The sequence below is a fragment of the Fukomys damarensis genome, unplaced genomic scaffold (genome assembly GCF_012274545.1).
Source record: "Fukomys damarensis isolate Sample0158 unplaced genomic scaffold, DMR_v1.0_HiC HiC_scaffold_17, whole genome shotgun sequence".
Lineage (NCBI taxonomy): Eukaryota > Metazoa > Chordata > Mammalia > Rodentia > Bathyergidae > Fukomys > Fukomys damarensis.
The window spans coordinates 31,214,876-31,221,179 of NW_022900929.1; the positions used below are offsets into that span (position 1 = coordinate 31,214,876).

Genomic DNA, 6,304 nt, shown 5'->3' on the forward strand with positions numbered 1-6,304 from the left:
CCACAACATCCAGCCAAGCCAGGCTGCTAAAGTCAGAAACTTCTGTTTCTAATTAAGATCTAAGAATTAGCATAAATGACCAGGACTTGATGAATAACTGACATTTTTGGTAACTTTGTCCTCATTCTCAATTTAGGACCAATCATACAATATTGCAAATATTCATCCTGAACCCTGTGTCTAGTTAGCCTGCCCTTCCCGTGCCAAAGTAGGCATTGGACACATCTGAACCTTCCCTCTTTACTACAGGTGGGAAAAGAGCAGTGATTTCTCCACAAGAGAGGGTTCTAAACAAACAGCTTTTACTTCTCACCTGGGTTGTCTTCATTTAGCTTCTTCCAATGGATATCAAGAAGACATTTGTGGACTCCTGAAACCCTATGTGAGACACATAAGAGATTAGCAACAATAATGCAACCATTTGAACAATACACAAGTTATTTAAAATTCATGAATTGTTCATTTCTAGAGTTTCCCATTTAGTACTCAGAAACTGCAGTTTACCATCACTGAAACCATGGGTACAAAACCGTGGCCAAGGGCACTGTGTTTCTCCAGTTAATCATGGAGGCGGCCAGCTGAGACCTGGTCTTCCCCACTGTCATGGTCGATCTGTGCCTTTGACGGTGCATAGTGCTGACAGAGGCCCTGTGCCAGGTATACACTGGGACTGAACTCTGCTTACTTCTCATTGAACTGGGTATTTATTCCTAGTTTGATACCAGGTTTCATTGCTAGTCCCATTATGTGTCCTCCTTGTTGGGATCATTTCCTTTCCAAAGCCTTCTTGCTGTTCTCCTGTTGCTGTTTTGCATTATGATGTCTAAAGGGGTTGTGGGAAAAGACTCCAGGGCAGAACTCTGGTTCGAGCCAGACTCACGGACTGGGGAGCTGGACACTCTCACTAGACCGGAATTCACTTGAGCAGCCTTGCTCTGGGCCGAGAGGTTCTCTTAAAGGAGGAAAGATTTATTTTGGGTCTCAGTTACAGAGATTTTTGTCTGTGTATGACAGGCCAGCTTTTAGGCTTGCAGTAAGGCAAACCATTAAGGTGAAAGGGGTGGCATTTGGCATAGGAAGCAGAGTCAGAGCGAGAGAAGAAGGGTCCAGGGATGCAGTAGTTCCCAAGGTCTCTCTTCCCCAAGGTCTCACGTCTGCATTCCATCACCACCCAATAATGCCACGAAACTAGGAATCCGTGGTTATGCTTATACCTAGATGTCCCCAAAGCCTGTGTGCTCACAGGTAGGGGTCTTGGGAGATGGATGGATTGTGGAGTGAAACAGCTGACTTGCCATTAGGAGATGGAGCCTGATCAAAGAGGTGAGTCACCTTGAGTGGAAGGGCGATTTCCCGCTGGCTCCTCCCTCCTCTCTGCTTCCTGATTGCCATGATGTGAGCAGGTTTCCTCAGCAGACTCTTCTCTGAGCCCAAATAAACCTCTCCCTCTTCAGGTTGTGGGTGTTGAGTACTCTGCCTCAGAGATGAAACAGTAACAAAGCATCCGTCAGCAGATTCATCCAAATGGAATCCTACTGCACGAGAGCATGCTTCCAGAGCCCTGTCTGGGAACACCTCTGTCCTGGGAACCGAGCCTTCTCCACAGGAGCCTTGGGGATTTCACTTTGTGCCCAAGTGAGGCTCTGATCAGAGGCACAGGGCCTGTGTCAGCACTGTGCATGGTCAAAGGCACAGTGCTCTGACTCCTGCCTGCCCGCAGAGATAAAGCTGTAAGGCCTGGCTTTCAGGATGGAGCAGAGTCCAGGTCTTCATCGGCGTTGTGTCCTCTCAGCATGGGGTCCTGGGGCTCCGTACCCTCTTCTGCACGTGTGCCCACCGCAGCCCCGTACACCCACCTTTCTAAATGGTGTGGCTTCTGCAGAGATGTCTAGGCCTGCAGTGGCCCCTTGGGGGCATTTGATTTCAATGAAATACCACATTTGAGAAGCATCCCAGAAAAGAAAAAGAATGGGATGTTACAGGCTAACCAGTGAGTAGTGCTTCTGTATTGGTATGAAAAGCCTCAAGGGCAATTCCAAATCCAAAACTGCTTCACTGAAACATTCTCTGGCCAAAAGGAATGAGCAAGTTGAACAAGCGAAAGCAAACTAAACTGACTCCAGAGGACTCCCTCCTTCCCCACCCTCCCGCTGCCTCTCCACCTCCAGCCCTCTCCTCTCCTGGGATGACCCCCTACCTTTTCACCTCCTGTCCAGACCTTTCCCCAAAACCCTAAATGGCCAGTTACTTCTGTGGATCTCTATCTTATGAGCCAGGGATGCAGATAACAGGGGGTTAAACCTTGGATCCAGCCTAAATCAAGGTCTATAATTAAATATTTCCTAAAATGAGATCAACAAATACTCAGGAAAGAGTTTAGAATTTATTTGGGAGCACACAGCCCTGGGCTGCCTGATAAATGTATCTATTTGTCGCACATGAGTCAGAAGTCCAGATGCTAAATCCTGCAGGATAAAAGATGATTTAGCCCACCAGGAAGAAGGATCCACCCCGTAACAATGCTGACAGGTAAAGCAGGCTGGAAAAGCACTCACAGTCTCCTAAAAGCCAAACCTGAAACATTCCCCATAAGAGTTTCTTGAGCTAGGCCTGCTGGCCCACACCTATAATCCTAGCACTCTGAGAGGCTGAGGCAGGAAGAGCGAAAGCTCAAATCCATCCTCAGCAACTTACCTACTTAGAAAGACATTGTTTCAAAATACAAATTTTAAAAAGGACTGGAGATGAATCTCAGGGCAAAAGCTCTGAGGTCAATCCCCAGAAGCATAAAAACATTAACTGGGCCACAGTTCCCATGACTGGGGTCTTTAGAGGATGGCAGAAGTGCCAGGATCCTGCCTGAGGCAGCACAATGCCCTCCTGAGGTGGTCACTCTGCGTCACACGGGACTCTTGCCCCATCAGCTCCTGGCAGCCGCAGACGCTGCCCTCACAAAGCTCCACCACCTGCACAGTGGCGAGCCCTTGCTGCCGGGGTCCTGCCCAGGTTCTGCAGCCCCACTTCCGCCCAGAGCTGCTGGCTTCACCTTTGCCAGGCCCAACGGCAGTGCACCTCCACCCTGCCCAAAAGCTGAGCCTCAGGAAGGCTTCCAAAGGGTGACTGTAGATGTCAGTGTTCAGACCCTGGTTTTGGAAAGGAAAAATGGACAAAATCTGGCTGCAAACAAGACTTAACCTTGTGCATGCTCGAGACAGCTGCTTAGTGGCCTAGATGGTTCTCTGTGAAGATAACTAGGTTTCTCCATGAGCTGCTCCTCCTGGAAGGGGCACATTGGCTAGTGATGTCTTAAGTCAACAGCGTGCGTAAACTTTAAAAAGAGAGCCGAGGTCACTCTGAGGCCATGCGTTCTCTGTCAACAACATGCTACTGCAAAAGCCATAAAGGTGGGGTACAGCCGGGACCCTAACCTTCCAGTCCTTTGAACACCTTCAGGTGGATTTTATCCAATGTCCACTCTCTGTGGGATTCAAATGTGTTTTAGTTATTGAATGTTTATTTTCAGGGTGGATTAAAACATTTCCCTGCTGAAATGTTACAGCCCTTTTAGTCACTAACAAGCTATTTAATTTTGTTTCCAGTTCCAGCACCCCAGCCTTTCTATCAAGATATGGAGGCACACGTATTATAGAAATGATTATTTTTAAAATTGCGAGGAGTTATCCCACACTGTGCTTATCACCCACAAACCTCCCAGAGAGGCTGAAAGGACGAGAGTGTTCTTGAGCTAAAGTTATCCAGAAACCCTACAAGCTCCTCACTGCAGATACTGTTCAGCAGCTAAGACCTCACTGCACTCCATGGGGACTCACTGGTTATCTCCCCAGAATTAATGACCAGAAAGCCCTTGCTTCTTAGAGATACCACCCCCAACACGTGCCCTCTCTTTGTGCAGGAGCAAAACATCGCAAGGCTCTCGTCTTGTAGACAGCCCTGGGGAGCATGATAAGGAAACTCCCCATCCTTGTCTGACTTCATGGTCCCACCATCCTCTGTTAGAAGATACCTCTCAGCTGGTCATCAGGCCGGGGTCAGTTCTTGGGCTTCCATTTTCATCCAAGGAGGAAATTCAGAATCTCAGGAAGTTGGGGGTTTCTGTAGGATGCCCTGACCTTGGGTTGCCTGAGGTCTCCAGAGCAACTTCTCTTCTGAGGCAGGCAACCAATCAAGACCCCCACTGCAGGCCAAGGATGGTGGGCAGTGGACCTGGCAGCAAGACCCCTTCCTACTCTTGCTGTGTTTGATGGCTGGTCTGTAAGCCTCCTTCTTCTCTTGAGACTCCCCACTGTCACCCCTTTCCCTCTTTCCCGCCCTTCTCATGATGTGCCAGCTCACAGTGTGCTCACTGTGCCCTTCCTACACCATCCCCAGGAGCAGCCCCTGCCTTCAACCTGATTCCAGTTTCATCAAATCAGATCGGAGGCCAATGGCCTTTCTGTGTGCACCTACATGGACGGCTGACCCTAAACAAATCAACTTGCAGCTTTGCTGTTGCCCCTTTCTCCCAGAAAAAGACCCAATCACTGCTCTCTATTACTCAGACCATAGTTCATTCTAAACTCAAATTCAACAATCTCTGTGGAGCACTAAGCCAAATACTACCTGGCAGAGACTAATGAGACCCAATGCGTCACCAACAGGCTAGGGGTTCAGCCACAGAGCACATGCCTGGCATGCAGGAGACCATGGGTTTGACTCTCAGAAGCAGAAAATAAAAAAGAAAAACTCACAAATTGTAACCCAGTTAATGAGTTACTGAGTTAACTCAGTTGATTTTAACCTTAGGATGTACACAATCCTTTTATGTAAGCCACGCCCTCACATCTTTGTGGCCAGGATGCTTGGTGTTTTTTGCCAAAGACAAATAACCCTTGCACACTGGTTCTGGAATTCTAGCACATGTCTTAACACAGAGACATAATTCTGTAAATCACTCAGGTTGGAAATTTGGACTCAGAAGTGAGCTTCAAAATGAGCTCACTCTTGATTATTTTAGGCATCCTACCTGGAGGAATCACTGACTCATTGTGTCCACATTCATGAGAGATGTACACCCAGAAACTGGAAATCTTCACTAGCTCTGGCAGCAGTCCTTAGGACACTACCTCTTCTATGGAGAAGTACAGAGTCAAGATACATTGCCATGAGCATACAGATAATCCCCATGGCTCTAGCTCACCCTGGATTTGTGCCAGAGAGTCATGGTGGAACCTATACCATTGCTAACCCTTGTTCCCAGGTCAGTAAATAAGCAAAGTGGACCAGGCTCAGTAGGGTTGAGCCTCATGCCCTGTGGGGTTTGTTCTCTTGGCCAGAGCTGGCCAATTCAAACTTCTGGTTTTGAAGGACATCACAGAGAATAGTAATGATTTGTAATGTTGTCACCGCAGCTATGGTGACTGGTTCCATCTGAAACTTCAGAGGTTTCATGAAGGCCTTCTCTCATCAGATGATCCCCATGAAGACACAACAATCAAACATCAGGAAGATTGCAGTGTGGTTGACAATGGAGAGGACTGGATAGTGCCCACACAATGCAGACTTGGAGCTCTGCTTTTCCCTGAGTTGGTCAACTTCCCAGCAGTAGGGAATGACCAACAGGGGGACTAAGATACTGAACACCAGTGACAATGGGCAGACCAATATGAAGGTAAAACTCAAACACAGGCTGCTGCCACCTGTCTGGGAAGCCAACCCAGGACCTGCGATAGCCAGGTCAGGAAGCTGCCTGTGTGCCTCAGACTTGTGGGAAGTCGGGCTGCTGTCTCCATTAGCAATGCAGGAAACCACACTGAAGCCACAGTAGTGACCAACCCCAAATGACATGGATCTAATGACTTCCTTAATTGTATCCCTACTTCTAACTCAGGATGAATGAGGGAAAGCTCCACACACCATAGGCCCCACCCACACAGGGCTTAAGGCACACCCGAAGCCTCTCTTTCCCTATGCAGAAGTTCCCACTCCTCTGCCGGCCAGTGCCTTGTCCAGTGCACATGCAAGGCCACCCGCCCCCCTACAGCAAGCTCTGCATAAGTCAGATCTCCTTGATTTCCATGATGGGACCTATGTGCTCCTTGACACACATCCGCCTGCCCAGGGCAGCTTGAGGGGCACCTGGCTTCCCACAGAGCAGGCGACCAAGGGAGACCGAGGTAACATCTCAGGAGAGCAGCTGGCCTGTGTCACCTGCCTCAGGGGTGACATCTCTTAGAATTGGGTCCCTCAAACCAGGTCTGCTCAGGAGAGAGGATTGCATAAGACATGGGGCCAAGGCCAGCCACCA

General features: G+C 48.7%; 1 long non-coding RNA gene across 1 annotated transcript in view; it reads right to left on the bottom strand.

Annotated features, from left to right (window-relative positions):
• LOC117286524 overlaps positions 1-1,665 on the bottom strand; it is a 45,503-nt gene extending 43,838 nt beyond the window's left edge. Inside the window, exons 1-2 of the long non-coding RNA XR_004517702.1 lie at positions 1,333-1,665; positions 314-378 (exon numbers count right to left, since the gene is read on the bottom strand). This is a non-coding gene — a long non-coding RNA (uncharacterized LOC117286524). The remainder of the gene's footprint in view (positions 1-313; positions 379-1,332) is intronic.
• Positions 1,666-6,304: the final 4,639 nt, after the last annotated feature.